Below are 19,592 nucleotides of genomic sequence, written 5' to 3' on the forward strand. Positions count from 1 at the left end.
ACAAAACTTACCATTTGTTGAGGGTTTACTGTGTGCCAAGCAGTGTGCTGAGCAGTTTGTGTCTATTATCTTATTTAATCCACTTGACCATTGTATAAAAGATAGTTATTACTAAACCCACTTTTGAGATGAGGGAACTGATGCTCGAGGAGGTTGAATAGACTTAGCAAAAGTCAAGATAGCCAGGGCTGGAGCTGGTATTAATATTTAAACCAAGTTATCTGATTTCATCACATGATGCTGCCTTATAGTTCCATCATTTCATTTATTCCTTACCACAGCCCTATAAGAGAAACAGATTGTGAATTATTTTCCTGACTTTATAGTTAAGCAATGTGCCGTCCAGTACATAGCCACTAGCCCTTTGTGGCTTTATTATTTAGTCGCTAAATCATGTCTGACTCTTTGTGACCCCATGGACTGCAGCATACCAGGCTCCCCTGTCCTTCACTGTCTCCCGGAGTTTGCTCAGATTCATGTCCATTGAGTCAGGGATGCTATCTAACCATCTCTTCCTCTGCCACCCACTTCTCCTTTTGCTTTCAGTCTTTCCAAGCATCAGGATCTTTTCAAATGAGTCAGTTCTTCGCATCAGGTGACCAAAGTATTGGAGCTTCAGCTTCAGCATCAGTCCTTCCAATGAATATTCCGGACTGATTTCCTTTAGGATTGACTGGTTGGATCTCCTTGCAGTCCAAAGGACTCTCAAGAGTCTTCTCCAACACCAAAATTCAAAAGCGTCAATTCTTCACTTAAATTTAAATCAATTAAAATTAAATAAAATTTAAAAATCAGCTTCTTAGTCCCTCTAGCCAACTTTCAGGTGCTCAGTAAGCACCTCTGACAGCACAAATAATGAACATTTCCGTCTCTGCAAAAAGTTCTAGTGAGCAGCACTGACTTGGAACTCTGAGCTGCAGGTCAGCCATTTCTGAGCTCTCTGCAGTGTGCTAGAGGGTACAGCAATGAAAATACAACATCATTTCCTTTGAAAGGTTACAAATAATGTAGACTGTGATAGATTAAATAATTTGCTGTTAGTGCAGACAGGGTGCTGAACCCCAGTCACTCTATCTCCTCCACCACACTAATTCTCAGGCCTCTTAATAGAGAGATTAGAAATAAGATGACTCCAGGTGTCCAAGGTCTTTCTACATGTTCTCTTACACCAAGCTTGTGATACACTCTTGGACTAGGTTGTCCTCTAGGAAAGTTTGGGGAGAGACAAAAGTAGACAGAAGCAGAGAGTTTGTGTTGGGAAAAGTACATCAAGCTGGGCTCACAGAAACATACCTGAGCTGTTGGGAAGAGCATTCCTACATACCCTGCAAGTCCAGGAAGAAAAGCACCTCTTCTTTCATGGGTCCTGTCTCTGATTAGAGCAAATGCTGGTGAAAAATAAATTAAAAGCATACAGTGCTCCCCACAAACATGTAGAAAGCAAACTGCTGACCTCCAGTAATGGAGTAACACAGGGTAGCCTGTTAGAGCATGGCCTCTTAGTTCAGGTGCCAGCTCCATCTCTTTCTAGCTGTACAGATTTAGGTGAGTTACTCAGTTCTTCTCAGCTTCAAGTTCTCTATGCGTAAAATGGCAATGATAGTATTCCCTGTATCTTAGGATTCTTATGGGGATTAAGTAAATGGGATTTAAGAGAATTATGCAGCATCCACATAGGCCAGCAACATAGGAAACAGTCTTTGGACAGTGAGTCATTGACAGTGATTCAAAGCTTTGACAATGGAAGCTTTTGAGTCACAAAAAACTATTTTTCCCATCTATATCAAGAGATTTGATTTTTTTCAGACCTGTAAATATTAAATTATTTTTTATTTTTCTATTTCATGTAAAATACTGTGACACTGAGCTTAGGGAAATACAGTGAATTACATTCATTTGATTATTCACATAGTTTATTTATAGTTGAGTGATAAAATTTTGACCAAAGAGAGGGTCAGAAACAGCATAGCAAATTGTGATAAGTTGCCACATTATTGGCAATTTATGGAGGCTCAGCCAAAAAAGCAAATTTTTCACTCATCAAACGTTTATTAGTTCCCCTTCCACCTGCCAGGCAGAGATGAAAGATGTGACCCTAACCTCAAAGAGTTCAGGATTATGTTCAGATGGCATCTCTTCCACTCAACTTCATTCTTCTAAAGACAGATGCCCGCCTCCATGCCACCCATAACTTCCTGGGTGTAACTCCAACTTGGAGTTACGTATTGTTTTGAAACGACCTACTTTTGTATCTGCTTTTTTTTTTTTAATCAGCTCTTTGAGGGCAGGGACCTCAAGGTCATCTGTGCCAGTTCACTGCCCAACCAGTACATGTTGGTTGAGCTTAACTAAGTTGGTGGTGCCTAGTGAACAGCCAAGTGAAGCTTTAGGCAATTGCCAAATGAAGAAAGAATAGAGAGAAGCTAAGGATAGGACCATAAACAGAGAGAGAAGAGGTAGTGAATGTATTTTTAAAAGGAAATTAGCATTTTCCTTAAGAAAACTAAACCAATGACTCTAAACCACTAATCTGAAAAGTTTACTTGAAATAGCGTTGAATGGTCCCATCTAGTAAATGGAATCAAATTGGGAGTCAACTGGAAGTGTGATTCTTCTCATGCTACTTTCTCCAAGGAAGAGTGATCATGTGTACCTACAGACTGAGTTACAGCAATCAGAATCATCAGTTGGCCAGGCTCATTCCCTGAAGACTTCTATTTCCATCTTCTTCAAAATCCTTGAGTCTGTCTCTGTTTCAGAAAGCAGACTGGTCTGTGTAACCACGAAGATGGTCAAGTTTAATCACAAAATAAATAATGGAGAAAATAAGAAGCTTTTCTTATTTTTCTTTTGTAGAGTTGCCTTTAAGAGAAAAATGTCAAAACAAGATAGCATTGAATTTATCATGTCAGAAGGACAAAATTAACAGATATGAATGTTTTAGGGCTTCCCAGGTGACTCAGTGGTAAAGAATCTGCCTGCCAGTACAGGTAACTCAAGAGGCATGGGTTCAGTCTTTGGGTCAGGAAGATCCTCTGGAGAAGGGAATGGCAACCCACTCCAGTATTCTTGCCTGGAGAATCCCATGGGCAGAGAAGCCTGGCGGACTACAGCCCATGGGGTCACAAAGAGTCCGACACACTGAATGAGTGAGCACACACACATATCAAAACAGAGAGCCCTCCGATTATCATGAGCTTTACAAGAATTTCTTTGGGTTCTTTGCGAATGGTGGCTCATCCAAGCCATAAAGAGAAATGATATGGGAGTTACAATCATTTATCTTTAGTGATCTAACCTCTGACCAGGCTTGCATCTCAGACACACCTTGTATTCTGTTGTGTGTTAATAAACTCATGTGAAAAAAAAATCAATCCTCCAAATTAGTCCTGCCAGGTGTTTCTAAAAAATAGTTTCCATATGACAGCAGCTCTTGTCAATATCTTACTAAAGATGTGAAACATTTTTCAAAAGGTTTTACAGCCCTGGCTTTGTCTAGGGACTCCTCCAGTTTTCCTGTCTCGAGTGATATCATGTTAAACATATGCTTTATCCAAATGGCTTATGTGTTCTGTATAACTCTACTTGCGATGCTTCCTGGCCTGTAACTGTGGAAATATTAAATCATTCCACATGCGTATGCATTTGCCTCTCCACGTATATTTTGGAACTTTCTTGAGAACTGTGATTGTGTCTCCTTGTCCTCCTCCTTTTCTCTCTTTCACTTTCTTTTCCCTAGAAACATCTCAAAGCTTACTGAGCAATTTCTCCATGATTCTTGGCTAGCTAATTTCCTAGTTAAAAAATAGAAGCTGCAGTGTATTGGCTAGTGTGGGCCATGCATAGAATGAAGTGCTCTGCATGTGCTTTTTCTTTGATCTTTGCAACAGTCCTATTAGTATTATCCCCACTTTCCAACTGTGGAACGTGAGGTTTAGCAAGAGAAAGTGACGTTCCCAAAGTCACAGCTAATGAGTGAGTGGCAGAGCTGGGAATCAGACCCGGACTCTCTGTCTCTAGAACTCATGATTACATGTAATCACATTCATTTTCCATCCTTTTAACTAGCAACTTTTCAGGAGTTATTGCTTTGCAGATTTAGAAAGGGAAGTGTGTTCTTTGTGTTGATTAATCTGACGTTTCTGACAAGAGACACCGAGTAGAATGCTTGTTATAAAGTCAACTGAGCCTTCTCCAATCTTCATTTCTAGAAGATCCTTGTTTCCATTCCCTCTGGAACAGTCACATGTGTCACTGTCACACCCAGGCTGGTTGGTCTGTGCAGCCATTCATTAAGTGATCCACCATCTTCTACCTACTTGCTGTTCAAAGTGTGGTCCTTCAACCAGGAGACTTAGCATAAGCTCAGATGTTAAAAATGTGGAGTCACAGGGCCCCTGAGACTTGCTGAATCAGAATCGACATGTAAACTGTATCCCTATGTGATTCATGTGTGCATTAAAGTTTGAGAAGCACCACCCTGCTTGTCACTGTCACATAAAGTGGAACTTCTTCTCCTGTGACTATTAGTAAAGAAGTCACGATGGGTCAGACTCAGATTCAGGTAACTCAGTGATGTCACCACGTGGCCCGTCATCACTGCCACCCACCAGCTGCTCAGTCTTCTCTCTCAGCATCACTCTTCCAAGTTAGTTGAAAAGTCTGTAGCTGGGGAATCATGTATTAGGCTGAAAATATAAAACCTTGTTGAAAGGTAGTTTTAAAATTCATTGTGCTTTCTAGATCTCTTCCGTACCATCCGTTGCTACCAGAACCAAAGTGTAGCTGCTAAATTCATGGGACATTTTAATCTAGGCCAACGTCAAAACAGAATAACTTTGTTAAGGAGAGCTGAGTTTAGGATTACAGCCCCTTTTAAAATCTGCATTAAGAAATGTTTATGCCACCTGTCTCCAGCATGTGTCTAATTGTGTTGCTGCTGTGGACAGGCGAAAAGAATGGCCTCATTATTTCTCTCTCTAACCTGTTTGGAGTTATACAGCCTAAACACACTTTGTACTTGCAGTGGTTTGAATGCAGTGTTATTTTGTAAAATAAGACTAGTGGTTATTCTGCAGGGACGTAGCATGTTTTGCGTCACCATGTGGACTCTGCTTCTTTTCAAAGAATACATTTAAATTGATTGTATTTCTCCACACTTATATAATTCAAGTATTTATCAAGCCATGTGGCAGGTACAAAACAAGTCAGACATGAATAATTGATCTCGAGAAGATTCTGTTCTGACTAGAGGAATAAGGCTGTACACAGCAAAGAGTAGAAAAGAGGATTTAAATTCATTTGTACAATTTATCCAAAAGTTAGTGTGCCCTGAAGGGTGACAAGGGTATGGCCATGGTCTAAGAAGGTCTCATACATAGCAAGCAGAGAGAGCCTTAAAGACAGGAGAGGCAAGAGTGAAAAAGAGCTTGTTCTAAAAGGAAAATGATCTGATCATAGGAAAAAGCATTAATGGGCATGGAACCTTGTTCACGACATACATACATTGACTAATGCATCCATTCTTGCTGCTAAAACACAAAATTAAAAGATGCATTGAGATAACCCATTATCTAAAGCTTTAAATAATAAGTTGTAGTTACATAAATATATATAATTGTATATTATATAGTGTGCATTATATATAATTCCTATAGGTTTATTGATATTTTATAATAAGTGATTGTGCTACATAATATATTAGTAATATGATTAGTAATGTTAATAAAGTATGCTGCTGCTGCTGCTAAGTTGCTTCAGTCGTGTCCGACTCTGTGCGACCCCACAGACGGTAGCCCACCAGGCTCCCCCGTCCCTGGGATTCTCCAGGCAAGAATAGTGGAGTGGGTTGCCAGTTCCTTCTCCAATACATGAAAGTGAAAAGTGAAAGTGACGTTGCTCAGTCGTGTCCGACTCCTAGCGACCCCATGGACTGCAGCCCACAAGGCTCCTCCATCCGTGGGATTTTCCAGGCAAGAGTACTGGAGTGGGTTGCCATTGCCTTCTCCATAGAGGTTAATATTAATACATAATTGTAAGTTATATCATAATTGTAGCTATATAAGAATATACTTACATGATATTGTTATATATGGGCTTCCTGGGTGGCTCAGTGGTAAAGAATCCACCTGCCAATGCAAGAGATGTTGCAGGTTCAATTCCTGGGTCTGGAAGATCCCCTGGTGTAGGAAATGCAATCCACTCCAGTATTCTTTCCTGGAGAATCCAATGAACAAGAGGAGCCTGGTGGGTTACAGTCCATGGGGTCGCAAAGAGTTGGACATGACTGAGTCCACATTTTTATGTATATAATAATTTATAAGTAGCATTTTTTATGTCGCTCCACATGCCACAGTTGAGTGCTATACATTCAATACATCTAACTTTACAGGAATATTTTAATCTCCATTTCGTTGATAGGGAAAGAGACAATTTAGCAATTTGTGGGGAGCAATGACTCTCTGCGAACAAAAAAATTGAAGGCAAAGCTATTCTCAACACTGTGTCATACTATCCAGATACTCTCCATGGTACTGGACCTTGAATACTGTATACTCAGGTGCAATATAGCATTAGTATATCAGGACAGGAGAAGCTAATCCCTTTAAGCAATTTCCATTCTGTGTGGGAAGCCAAGGTATGATGTATGGCACTGAGACTATTGCAGTGGCGGTAACCTCTTTCTCAAGCCCTGAAAGTATATTAAAAAGGCATGGAGGTGAGGTCATTTGGATAAGACTTCTTAGAACTGATTAATTTTGAGGGATCCACTATCCTAGGCCAAAGGATTGTGACAGATTATTTGCATGGCTGTATGGTGCTGTGGTATGCAAACATCCCTTCCCTAAATGGCCCAAAATACAAGACCCAATGAGAGAGACTTGAGTCATTTGGGAGATAGCATCCATTGAATTTTTGATAAGATTTTCTGAGTGTATGTTTGAATATCTTTCACTGGCTTCTTTTTGGAGCTCATGGGAGGCAGTTTATCAGAAATGATTAAAAGAATGAGTAACAAATCACATTCACATCTGAGTTTCAGAACTGGCCCTACCGTGGTGATCATGAGATTTGGTTGTTCACTTAAATGCTTGGCCAGTGTCATCACAGTGCAGTCCTGGCCCACAGCCTAAGCACCATCTGGGGACTCCTTAGAAATGCAAAATCTGAGGGCCCCACCCATGCTGATGGAATAGAAGTCTCTAGGGACAGAGACTGGAGATCCGTGTTTTAACAACCTTTCCAGGTTTGAGAAAGACCATGCTAGACCACACCTTCCACATCTTTAAAAAAGAGATAGCATAGTAATCATGCCCTTCTCACAATATCATAGTGAAGATTAAGGGAGGCAGTATATACATAAAGTACTTAATGTGATGTCTAAAATAAGCATGCTTCCTAATTCTTATCTTCCATGGCTTCATTTTATTTCTTGATTCTAGTTTAAGAAAAGGTAAGAAACCAGAACCCTAAGCAGCTAACTCGGTCTGCCATAGGTTTATTAATAGCAGAAACCAATTCTTAGTTAGTGACGAAGTCTTGTCTGACATCTGCCTTATGTTACTAAGAAAACCTGAACTGTATAAACAGGTTTCTGCTGTGGTCTTTCTTGGGCTCCTGTTTGAAAACCAAGGAGGTCTATCTGTGCCTGAGTGTTTTACAGCCATTGCAGAGGCTCCAAGGGAACAGTTCTGATGGATGTGTGTGTCAGATTGCAAAACACCCCTGCCTGGAGCCATTAAACTGGACGGTTTAGAAAACCACCTCCAGATTTCACATTTGGGAACACAAACACTCATAAAGGGCAGTGCCTCTTCCCAGGGAGATGTGGCACTGCTTCAGCTCCCTGGGAAGTACCCATATATATCTGGGGCTGGACAGAGTCCCAGCAAGGCCTGACGTGACCACCTGTGGCCAGTTCCAAACCATCTGAATCCATTCTAATTTCTCTGCACCTTTTGTTCAGTATTTATATGCATTTGGCCATTCATCTTGCTGATAGACTTTTTACTTCTCACTTGCTCTTTCTCCCTTAGACAAAGGGCAGCAAACTTTTCTATAAAGGGCCTGATAGCAAATATTCTGAAGCCGAAGAGTCTCTATCACAACTGCTCAGTTCTGCCACTGTAACTCAAAAGCGGCCATAAACAATTCATAACTGAATGAGTGTGGCCATGTGCCAATAAAGCTTTATTTACAAAAACCAGAAGTGAGCCAGATTTGGCCTGTAAGCTGTAAATTTGCTGACCTCTAACTTGGAATCTCAAAACATCTAACAAAAGGACCCAGATGACCAGGCAGAAGAATCCATTCACGTGTAAAGTTCTGGCTTAGAAGTATATCCTGGCATAAGCTGAGCCATGCCTCAGTAATGGAAGATAAACAACACTGGCAGACCAGTTTCAGGATCGGTCTTGGTCTCTCTGGACCAACTGGACTAAGACCCATTCTGAAAGTGAGAAATCAACTCTCAACTTAAAAACTTTTAATGAAGGTGTTACCTCATAGTTTGGAACCAATCAAAGCAAGTTCCAAATCTGGAACAAGAAAGTCTTCCTCTGATAGATGAGATAAAAATGGAGATGCTTTTTTTTTTTTTTTAATTTTTATTTTTGACTGTGCTGGCTATTTGTTGCTGCGTGTTGGTTATGGTGAGCGGGGCTACTCTGTAGTCATAGTGCGTAGGCTTCTCATTGTGGTGGCTTCTCTTGTTGTGGAGCACAGTCTCTAGGGTGCGTAAGCTTCAGTACTTGCTGCACATGGGCCCAGTAGTTGTGGCGCACCAGCTTAGTTGCCATGCAGCATATGGGATCTTCCTGGACCAGGCATTGATCCCATGTCCCCTGCATTGCAAGGTGGATTCTTAACCAGTGGACCACCAAGGAAGCCCAGAAATGCTGTTTAGATTCCAGTGAAGCAGGAAGCTAGGGCTCTGACTTAAACCAGAGGAGCAGAGAGTGAGTACCACTGTCTTACTTTTCTAGAATAGTTCAGGGCACATAACTCCCAGTGTTTAGAAATAACTAAACAATCCCTTCTGCAAAGAAGTAACTGAGAGGAAGTGAATGTAATAAATTACTCTGTATTGATGTCCTAGTTCTAAAGTAATGATATGAACCTCTCTGTGAGACTGCAGCAGAAGAAACCAATGAGCACACATTGTGATCCAGGCTGTTCTTTTATGTGAGGGGTTTTATAGTGCTGGGTATGATGTGAGACTCAGCCTTGTAAGACTTATTCATTTCCAAAGTTGGAATTTGCAAGGTAGCCATTTTTTTTAACTTTTTATTTTGTATTGGAGTATAGATGATTAACAATGTTGTGATAATTTCATGTGAATAGCAAAGGCAATCAGCCATTCATGTACATGTATCCATTCCCCCCTCAACTCCCCTCCCATCCAGGCTGCCACATAACATTGAACAGAGTTCCATGTGCTATACAGTAGGTCCTTGTTGGTTACCCATTTTAAATATAGCGGTGTGTATATGTCCATCCCAGACTCCCTAACTAATAGCCCTTACCCCCATCCTTCCTCCTGGCAACCATAAGTTTATTCTCTAAGTCTGTGAGTATCTTTGTCTTTTGTAAGTAAGTTCACTTGTATCATTTCTTCTTAGACTCTACATATAAGGGATGTCATACGGTATTTCGCCTTCTCTGTCTTACTTATTTCACCCAGTATGAAAATCTCTGGGTCCATCCATGCTGCTGCGAATGGCATTATTTCTTTCTTTTTAATAGCTAAGTAACAGTCCTCTGTATATATGTACCACATCTTTATCCATTCCTCTGTAGATGGACCTTCAGGTTGCTTCCATGTCTTCCAATGCAAGGAAGTCATTTATAATAGATATCATTGGTTGCATGTCCAGCAGCCACTCCAGTTTTTCCTTTTTTGTTTGAAGAAGAGCTCATAATCATGTTGCAGTTTCCATATGTAACAAAGATAAGTCTTTCTTGATTTCATTTGATCATGGTCATCTCTTTGGCCATACCAGTGATTGGTTTATAGATGAGCATGTAACCCAGTGCTGCCTAATGAAAAATAAAGTCTGTTGGGAAGCTCCTGGTAAAAGTACCTTTTCCCTGAAAAAGAGGCAGAGGGGAAAATATGTTCTTCTGGTGACTTTGGAGCTATGGTGGCCATCTTGCAACTGTAGGGAAAACCAGGCTATGGATAAGCAGAATTAACCCTGGAACTGCCTTGCTTTGAGAGGTCTTGCTGTGAGAATAAATGTTCTTTATTGTGTAAACTAACTTAGGTTTTTTGTTTCTTACATCCATTAGAATCCGAAATGATACATACTCCTATTTGGCCTCTACCAGGTCATTTCAGGTCCCTCTGCTCCTACTAGGTCTCAAGTACTGAGACCTCATCTTACCACCTGGTAGAGACTCAGGAATTGTGCTTTATTTCGGTTTTGTTTTTTTTCATAACTTATAGCCCTAAAGGTTGAGGTCTTAACCTGTTAGGATTTCGCTATGGAGCCACTGGTCACTAAAGAGTTGCAAAAATAGCTATTCATAGGCTGAAGTGATTTCAATTTGTTGTTTTGTTATTATAAGTACCAGTAATAATAATGCTGTATTTCTTTTTTCATTTATTCAATAAAACTGTCCTTCTCTAACAAACATAGTAGATAGTCAAGTAGATAGTAAAGTAGATAGTAGATAATCAAGTAAGTAATAGTAGTAGATAGTCAAGTAAGTAATGACATACAATATAATGGTGGACCTTGGGGAAACTGGCAATTGTGGAAGTCCAGAGGGAGGTGCTGTCAATGGCTTACCCAATAATCATACCCTATGCATTTCTTCCATGCTTGAAGAGACTCTTTCCCTGAAAATCCAGCCTCCATTCCAACTATGGTATGTATATATAGGCCCCTTCTGACCAGGGAGAATTTAGGGAAAGCCAAAGACTTCTGGGAAGGATTTTCTTTGAAGAGTAAGATCATCTTAAATAGGTGTCTGATTCCCTTCCTGTTCTTCGTTGTTTTGTTGGAGGCCGTAATTTGGAGCTGCAGCAGCCGTCTTGTATCCATCAGGCAAAAGCTAAGAGAATTACAGAAAAGTTGTATTCAATTTTCAACATTATCGTAGCACAGAACTAGTCTTTGATCTGTTTATATCCAGATATGTGACATCCAGTTATGTGATAATGCCATTGTATTTCATTATGTTACTTATAGCCAGTAGTATGCTAAATGATACAATGAGTATCTAACCTGGACTAAGGCAGACTTCCTGGAGGAGATGACTCATGAGCTAAAGCATAAAAGATATGTAACACATTTTGTAATAGGAGAGGTGATAAAGGAGGGTCCAAAGACTTGGAGGAGAAAATATGGGAAGTTTAAAAATTCAAAATAGGTGGTTATGGCTGAAGCATAGAATGTTGTTTATAGAGAGCCAAGAGTTACAGCCAAAGAAGTGGTGGGTAAGAGCACAAATCATATTTGACCTTGTAAGGTATGTTAAGAAATTTTGCCCTTATTCTTAAGAACATTAGGAACACAATTGAAGCCTTTCTCTTTCTCAAGATTAATCTCTTCTTTTACACACGCCGACTACATTGCTGATAGTTCACTATCATTTGGTCCTTTAGGGCTTGTTTGTTATTCAGTGATCTATTTCCTCCAGTGGGCTAGAAGATATGTAGGCAGAGGCTATGTTTTGTCTCATTTAATCCAGCCCCCTCAAACAAATCCTGATAAAGGTTTGTTAAATCAAATTACCTCTCCCATTATGGTTGATAAAACCTGAACCTATTTTAACGTACTTTGTCTTGCTTGATCCTTTCAGTACCCCCATGAAGCCCAGAGAGAGCCGAAGAGGGGTTCAAGCCTCTCACAGCTGGATAGGACAGAACCATACGGGCTAGAAATAGATGGTATCTCTCTTGGTCCAAAGATGCTTTTCACTGTATCATATGGTTTTACCCCACAGCATGTGTTTCCATCACTAAAAGTTTGTACATTAATTCATCTGTTATGAGGTCCCAGCTTGATGAAACTTAAAAAAAAAAAAAAAAATCCATGTCATCTTTGCCAGAAGCTTTGTAGTAGTGGAAACATCTAGTCACACTTTCTTTTCTTGGGGAGAACTCAGAGTGGCCCTTTGGAGTTAGCAGATGTAAGGCAAGTGTGGTTGGAAAAAGGCTGGCACTCCTCTTGTCTCCTGTTCTGCAAAGCTCATAGAATATTTAAGGGCTAGAGGACAAATTTGTGTAGGAACATATTATTTAGGGTAACTGACCCCCTGCCTAACTACCTGTTCAGACAAACCTGAACATCTCAGGGGCTCGACTCCATAATTTTATTTCTCACTCACATAAAGATTAGCTTTCGGGGGGACTTCATCAGAGACCCAGGCTCTTTCTGTCTTATGGATCCACCTTCCCCTGTAGCCCCTGGTAGGTCTGAGTCTAGCAGACAGAGGAGGAGAGAGGGGAGCTTTCCACAGACTTGACTTTCGCCCATGTTACATTGGGCAGGCCTCAGTCTTGTGACCACACTTAACCTGCACAGGGGCATGAGAAATGGAGCACCTGTTTGCACAGAAAGATAGCTTGATGAGTTTGGTAGACCAGCGGTCATCTCTGACTTAGGGAGCAAAGTGAATTTTATGACAAATGGTGGTGATACCCCTTACCTTCTGTAGAGTATAGTGTACTATACTCTACACTGTATAGTATTTCTACTGAACTAGGATAGATCAGAGAAAGCTGGAGAGCCTAGAGGAGAATTCACCAAAAGGGATGAGATAGACTTGCTTACTAATTGACCTCAAAGCTAGGGTCATGTTTTCATGGAAGAAAATGAGTTCCAAACATCCTGTGTGGCTGAAGTGAAAAATTCCTCCTTATCCAAATGAACAAGTGTCCATATAGCAAAAGAGTTATGTAGAATTGTGTAGTATAAAATTGTATATATTATTAGGAACCAGCACAGTGACATAACACCACATAATACTGTAAAATGACCCTCTCACTCACTCATTCATTCAACAAAGTAAGTACCTTCCATGCTCCCAACATGTTCTAGGTGCCGGATATACAGCTGTCCCTGCACTTAAGCTTAGGTCCTAGAGAAAGAGGAGATAAATAATAAATGATTTCAAGTAGTCATAAGCACTGTGAAAAAAAATAAAGTTTTGTTACAAGGTTAGGGAATAGAAAGTGATTACATTAGAAGGGACTGGCACTTGTATAGGTTGCACAGAACAGGATATGATGAATGTAACTAAAGGAGAGAAGGGCTTCATTTCCCTATCTGTAAGACCCAGCGAGACTGCTGCTGGTCCAGCTATGGCATGTGCCCTGATAACTGAAGCCTTTTCTTCAATGATTTAATTCTGTTCCACATTTCTGGACCTCTTGCTTTCAAGGGTCACACTATGCAGTAATGGTGACAAAGCGGTAGCCCAGGGGGAGCTCCATGTGCAGATGAATATCTACAGGGTTTTTGTGCTATCTATAGGACAGCAATCAAGAAGGACCTCTTTTGTTAATGAACACTCCTACAATTCTCAGACTCATTCCCAGATACTCCTTAGTAATCCTCAGAGGGAAGACAGTGTCATACTTGTACAGTTTGACTAGGAAAAGAGATGTGACCTCACAGGTGAAGGAAGGCATATCAATTTTCCTTCCATTCCACAATTATTTAGGGATTCCCCCATGATTCAGACGGTAAAGAATCTGCCTGCAATGCAGGAGACCCCGGGGTCAATCCCTGGGTCGGGAAGATCCTCTGGAGAAGGGAATGGCAACCCACTCCAGTATTCTTCCCTGGAAAATCCCATGGACAGAGAAGCCTGGTGGGCTGCAGTCCATTGGGTCATAAAGAGTCAGACACGACTGAGTGACTTTCACTGCAGATGGCTCAGTGGTAAAGAATCCGCCTATAGTGCAGGAGACACGAGTTCCATCCCTGGATTTGGAAGATCCCTTGCAGAAGGAAATAGCTACCCACTCCAGTGGGTATTCCAGTGAGAATTCCAGTGGAATTCTCTTGCCTGGAGAATTCCATGGACAGAGGAGCCTGGAGGGCTACAGTCCATGGGGTCACAAAGAGTCAGACATGACTTAGCAACTGAGCATGAGCCAGTTATTTATTAAACACTTTCTATGTATCAGAAACTTTGTAAAGACCTGGAGATCTTAAAAAATAAAGTGAACACAGATGACATAACCCCTGACTTGATACAGCTTTTAGTCTAGAGGAAAAGTGAAAGGGCTGGACAGAAAAATCAAAGCTATGCATGCAGATGGTTTTGTGCTCGGACTGAGTACAAGGCACTTTGCCGGATTCCACAAAGCAGGGTATTGGTGGGACACCCCTTGTGCTGCATCACGTGTCGCATGAAGACACGAGGACGTCTTTCTTCCCCGCTGCACTCCTCCCAGAAGGAACACTGACTTTCTCTTCCTATGAACAGTTCCGCAGGCGCTTCCCTCCTGAGGAAATTCAGCTTCTTTCTGCTTGATGATCGGGCAGCTGGGAGGTCCCGCAGGGCAATGTCCTCACCTTATCCCAGGATCCAGCCCCACCGTGTGTGTTCTGATCCCCCACCCTCCCACTTCACCCTGTGGCTGTCAGGAAGCACCGGAGCCCCTGTGCATTGCTCTCCCAGAGTTAGACTTGTCATCACACAGATGCTGTCAGAGGCCACATCTGAACACTGTACCAAACAGCTAGTCCAGAAGGAATATTCAGCCAATCTGGTTTGTCAGAAAGCAAAAAAACTAACACATTTGTTTGATTGCATTCAGGTAAGAGTTGGTTGGTTTTATTCTGAACAGTATTTGGTCTTGTTAGCTCACATATCTCAGCACAGTCCTCATCTCCCTGGGTTACAAGAGCTTACATAGCAACAAGCACCACGATAAAAATGTGTCTGTTTATCCCCCACGATCTTCACTTTATCTCCATAACTATCCTGGAAAGCACTCGAGGGCATGACTTTGTGATCAGCTCCATTGCACACAGTAGATGTTTAATATCGGGTTGGCCAAAAACTTCATTCAGCTCTTTCCGTAACATCTTACAGAAAAATGCAAGCAAACTTTTTGACCAACCCAATATTTGTGTCATTCAGGGTCTTGCCAGCAAAGAGGTGATCTGTTCAAATGAAATCCTGGAGGAGAGTCCAGCAGAGGGACAGTTTCCCAAGGTGTAGGCAGGTGTAGAGAAATTGTAGGAGGTAGGGCAGGACCTCAGAGGAGTGACAAGAGAACTATTGTTAAGCCTGAAAAGACATGTAAAGGAAGTGGAAAGGACAGAGAGAGGTGAGCTACCTTTGTCTAAGGAATACATCCATCGTGTGTCACATCCATAGTGGGAGAGGGGAGGAAATAAACCCTCCACCTCACTCTCCTCTGCCCTTCCTGGGTTCCCTACTTGCTAGACTGACCTGGAAACCAGAGAGCATAGAAACCTGTGGATATGACTCATATTTGTCAACCTCTAGGAAGACCAGAAACTCTGAAAGTGTAGAAAGTAGACCTAGACAGACAGAAGTTATCCAGCCCAGTACCGTGTTAAGTAACTTGCAGGACAGTGTGATTCCACAACCTCCCTGAATCAGCACCTTACTTTTCAAGGGAAGCAACCATATGGATTCACAGATTTGGGGGCTTGGGGGAACTTTGAAAGCACCAGCTCCTTTGGAATGCATAAAACTTCTCTCAAGGATCCTCAGCAAGTGGCCATCTACTTGAATGCCTCTCATGACAGGGAGATCACTACATGTCACAGCCTTCCCAATTAGAAGCCTCCACAGCCCAGATCCCAATTTCTAATTTTACCACCAGCATCACCAGAACAAGTCTACATCCTCAACTCCCATTCATAGAGGGAATGGGAGGGATACTTGAGCTCTAAAACTCTACATTTTGTAGTGAAATTTGTGCTGCCATATGATCCAGCAATCCCACTCCCAGGAGTGGAGAAAACTCTCCCTATATAGCTTGTATATCTGGAGAAAACTAATTCTGAAAGATACACACACCCCAGTGTTCATAGCCGCACTATTTACAACAGCAAAGACATGGAAGTAACTGAAACATTCACCAATAGCTGAGTGAATAAAGAAGATACAGTATAAAAATAGATACCTGATGAGAAACTACCGTATAGCACAGGACACTACTCAGTGCCATGTGGTGATCTGTATGCAAAGGAAATCCAAACAAGGGAGAATGTATCTACACATATAGCTGAATCACTGTGCTGTACATAGAAACTAACACAACATTGTAAAGCAACTATATTCCAATAAAAATAAATTTAAAAAATCAGATCTCCCTCTCCAAAAAGGAAGATGTGACATATATTCAGTTGGCCAAAAGGTTCGTTCAGGTTTTTCCATGAGATATTAACAGAAAAACCTGAGTGAATGTTTTTGCCAACCCAGTACATACAGTGGAATATTACTCAGCCATCAACAGAATGAAGTAATGCCATTTGCAGCAAGATGGATGGGCCTAGAGACTCTCATACTAAGTGAAGTAAGTCAGAAAGAGAAGGTCAGATACCATATACTATCTCTTAAATGTGGAGTCTAAAATACAACACAAAAGAGCCTATCTACAGAACAAGAATAGACTCACAGACATAGAGAACAGACTTGTGATTGCCAAGGGGGAGGTGATGAGGGGAAGGAAGGATTGGGAGTTTGGGATTAGCAGATGCAAACTAATATGATGATGGGTAAGCAACAAGATCCTACTGTATAGCACAGAGAACTGTATTTGACATCCTGAATATACCATAATGGAAAAGAATATGACAAAAACTCTACATTTTGTGCATGGTAATCATGTCCTTCAAACTAAGTGGGGAGAAGCTGCAAAGCTTGAGCCAATCTCCCAGGCAAAGGCAGAAGAAACTCAAACTGTGCAAAGAGAGGGGAAACCATTCTCTCCCTGTATCCTACCATAAAAACATCTAAAATCCACAACACCCTAAAGACAAGGATGTGACAATGAAATTACTAAGCACCGAAGCTGGAATCCTTCAGACAGATTTAATTATATTTCAAAACCACACACTCTCTTCAGCAAGACAGCAGAAACCAAGAGCCATAGCCAACAGCAACCAGTGTAATTAGTGAAAACCTAGCAGCTAAAAATACCCTTTTCCAGCTCAGAGGACCCCACTGCTGCCTGTCAGTTATATTTCATCTTTTTAAAAACCCCAGCCTGCAGAAAGCATTCCGCGTGGAAGGGGCTGGGTCATTTGCAGGAATCAGTGTAAAACTTAGACAGTAGTTTATTTGTTAGGCTGGTAACACATGAGAAATGGAGGAGAGGTTTGTTTTCTGTAGCAGTAAGCAGATCAAGCCAGCTGGCAACATGCCCGAAACAAATAACCAAGAAACAACTAGATCTGTGTGAAACTTGGTGAGAAAGTTTAGAGTTGGTGGGACAGGAAAGGGGGGGCTCCAGTGGAAGAGAAAATGGGCGGGCAGGGAGGACAAAGAGGTTTTCGAGCTCTCTTATTGGTGAAGTCACCATGTAGAAGTCTGTGTGGGTTCTTCCCATCCCCTGATTCCCATCCCCTGTCTCTTTTCAACTGTCACCACATCAGCATTTCACTTACAGCCCAGGATTTTGCTCGACTTCCGTTGCACCATTTTGAAGAGTTGACATTAAATTTGGTTCCACTTCTTGTCCTTCTATTCAGTAGCTGCAAACCTGGAAATATCAAGTTAGGAATTTGTAAACAATAGTTTCGGCTGTTACTTCACTGTTGAGTGTGCTAACGCCCAGCAACCCCATGAGAGAAGCATCTTCATTAGCCCAGTTTTCTTTTTATCATCTGAATCTTTTCAAATTTGCATTCAGTAAGCTTCAGTTTTTTTCTCTACAGTTAGTTCTATGAGTTTTCATAAATACACAGAGTCGTGTGACCACCACAATGAACAGTTGTATCACCTCGAAACTCTTCCTTAGGCTAAAATTTGGTAGGCTTACTTTTGCCACACCCAGCCCTGTCCCTTGGAAACCACTGTTTCTCTGTCCCTGTAGTTTTGCCTCCTCTGAAATGTCATATAAATGAAATCGTACCATGTATAGGCTTTTGAGTCTGTGTTAGGCATATTGCATGAATAAGTCAGAGCAAGCTCAGAGAAGTTCTGTAACTTGCCCAGGGTCACCTCGCTATAAAAGCAAGGAAGAAATTTAAGTGCAAGTCCCCTGATTCCGAATCTCTTCCTTTCTCCCCAGTACTGAGCTGGAACACTGCCTGGCCTCAGTTTCCTTCACTCCCTCATTGAGAAGTTGGGGCTGGGGAGACAGACAGTGAAATCAGGGTTGCATAAGGACTCTGAAAAGCGTACAGCCCTGTGTGAAAGCACATACTTTTCATATTTCTACCCATCTTTGTCCTCTGCCAGGCATTTTACAGGAGGGCACTTGGGCTCTGCAAATCATCTTATTGAATCAGGTGGCACACCTTTGAACCCAGTCATAATCAATCTGCATAAAGAAGCCTGCACAGACACACACACACCCACACACAGGCACACACACTGCTGCTAATGAAAGAAGCATTTTGGGAGGTTAAAGGACTTATCTTGCCTGTTCTCCATAAAAGAGGGAAAGCCACAGATTTATTTAATGAGATTTGGGTTTTGCAGGGGTGTTATGGTCATCTGAAGGGATGTTTCTATTCTCAGGACATGAAAGTGACTGCTATGAAATAAAATTTGACTTGACTATTATGTCACAAGAAGTAAACATCATCTGCTGGCCTGATATCTTGGAAGCCTCTCTCTCAACTACTTCTGCCAAAGGCTTTGAAATGTTTGCTTTCAGGCTGGATTCAACCATCAGAATATTTAGAGAAGCACATGCCTTAGCCCCACAAAACAGATCTCTTTCTTGGTGAAGATAAACCTGCAAAGCTGTAGCTTTCTCCAGGCCACACAAAAATGGGTTTGGTTGCTTCCTCCACTGCTGCTCCGGGTAAATGTTACTGAAAGCAAAAGTCTACTTTTCTTCATTACTGCTGTAGGCAGTAGAGTTCTAGAATAATCCCAACAGAGACTTATGAAGTACCTTTTGCTGAATTCCAGAGCTATCCAGTGAGTGGATAATGCAAACCATATTTATATGTGTGTACAGCAGTGTGACCTTGGGAAAGTTATTTCAATGCTCTGCACCTTGGTTTTTCCATCCAAGAAAACAACAGTGACTTCATGATGTCTACTCACAGAGTGGGTGTGAGGATTAAAGGAGATAATCCAAGTAAAGGGCTCAGCATGTGACAGTTGGCCAATGTATTTGAGTCATTAGAAGCAAACTTATTATTGTTTTTACTGGTGTCATTATTACTTTTACTGTTTCTATTGAGAAAGTCGAGCCTCACTGGTCTGTCTTTGGATTTCTCATGGAAATGGAAACTGGAATCATATTCATTACCTCCAAAGTGGAAAAGGATTAAGAAGGCAACCAAAGAATAAATCATATTTTTACAGTTCTTAAGTATTTGAAGAATTATTTCCTCCATGTTAGTTCTTTATAGTAGTCAAAATTCACCTGTAATATAGAAATGCTTTTTCTTTGTAGATGAGAGAAGTTG

The 19,592-nt window shown here is 41.3% G+C and overlaps 1 protein-coding gene and 1 long non-coding RNA gene across 3 annotated transcripts in view; one reads left to right on the top strand and one right to left on the bottom strand.

Annotated features, from left to right (window-relative positions):
* Positions 1–19,592, top strand: part of LRIG1 (leucine rich repeats and immunoglobulin like domains 1) — a 539,770-nt gene that overhangs the window by 237,980 nt on the left and 282,198 nt on the right. The window lies entirely within an intron of this gene.
* LOC145520939 (uncharacterized) lies at positions 10,588–14,018 on the bottom strand. The gene is made up of 2 exons (XR_014064934.1): positions 13,025–14,018; positions 10,588–11,058 (listed from the first exon to the last, which is right to left on the bottom strand). It is a non-coding gene; the product is annotated as an uncharacterized LOC145520939 (long non-coding RNA).

The sequence above is a fragment of the Giraffa tippelskirchi genome, chromosome 9 (assembly GCF_054371585.1).
Source record: "Giraffa tippelskirchi isolate mGirTip1 chromosome 9, T2T-mGirTip1v1.2.pri, whole genome shotgun sequence".
NCBI classification, from domain to species: Eukaryota; Metazoa; Chordata; class Mammalia; order Artiodactyla; family Giraffidae; genus Giraffa; species Giraffa tippelskirchi.